The sequence below is a fragment of the Callorhinchus milii genome, unplaced genomic scaffold (assembly GCF_018977255.1).
Source record: "Callorhinchus milii isolate IMCB2004 unplaced genomic scaffold, IMCB_Cmil_1.0 Scaffold7, whole genome shotgun sequence".
Classification (NCBI taxonomy): Eukaryota; Metazoa; Chordata; class Chondrichthyes; order Chimaeriformes; family Callorhinchidae; genus Callorhinchus; species Callorhinchus milii.
The window spans coordinates 13,980,545-13,981,292 of NW_024704748.1; the positions used below are offsets into that span (position 1 = coordinate 13,980,545).

The window sequence follows — 748 nt, forward strand, 5'->3', positions numbered from 1 at the left end:
TTAATCGTTTGCAAGTGGTGCATCAATAAAATAATAAAAATAATCCTTGCATTTGAAATAGCGCTTTTCACGTCTTCCAGACGTCTCAAAGCGCTTCACAGAATATGCTGTAAAGTGAATTGACCGTATATTTGTGGGTGAAATGCAACAGCCAATTGCACACAGCAGTGTCCCACAAACAGTCATGGATTGAAAATGACCAATTTATTATTGTTTTGTTTTGGAGGGATTATTATTAGGCGTGTGGAATAAGGAAAGTTGCCCAAGGTTTTGCCCTACCTGGAATTGAACCCAGGTGTCTCGCTTGTAAGGCGAGCGCTCTAACCACTGAGCTACAGGACTCCAATGCCATCAGTCAGTCAACTGTGTGTGTCAGCCTACCTCAGTGCTCGCCTTTAGGTCAGAAGGTGGTGGGTTCCAGCCCCTTAGCAGACTCACTTGTCTAAGTTGAAACTCCAATGCAGTGCTGGGGGGTGCACAGCATTGTTGGAGGTGCCCTTGTTCAGATAAGATGTTAAACCAAGGTCCCATCTGCCTGTTCAGGTGGATGATAAAGATCCAACGACACGAAAAGAGGAGGGAATTTCTCCTGATGTCCTGACGAACAGTATCCCGAAATAAAATTGGTCATTCCTTTCATGGCTGTTTGTGGGAAATTGCTGTGAGCAATTGGGCTGCTGTGCTTGCTTACAAATTCTCTTTATATTAAATCCTTCAAAGTGTTTTGGGATGTCCTTCCAACGTGAAA

General features: G+C 43.9%; 1 non-coding gene across 1 annotated transcript; it reads right to left on the reverse strand.

Annotated features, from left to right (window-relative positions):
• Positions 1-270: 270 nt before the first annotated feature.
• Positions 271-342, reverse strand: trnav-uac. Its single transcript has one exon. It is a non-coding gene; the product is annotated as a tRNA-Val (tRNA).
• Positions 343-748: the final 406 nt, after the last annotated feature.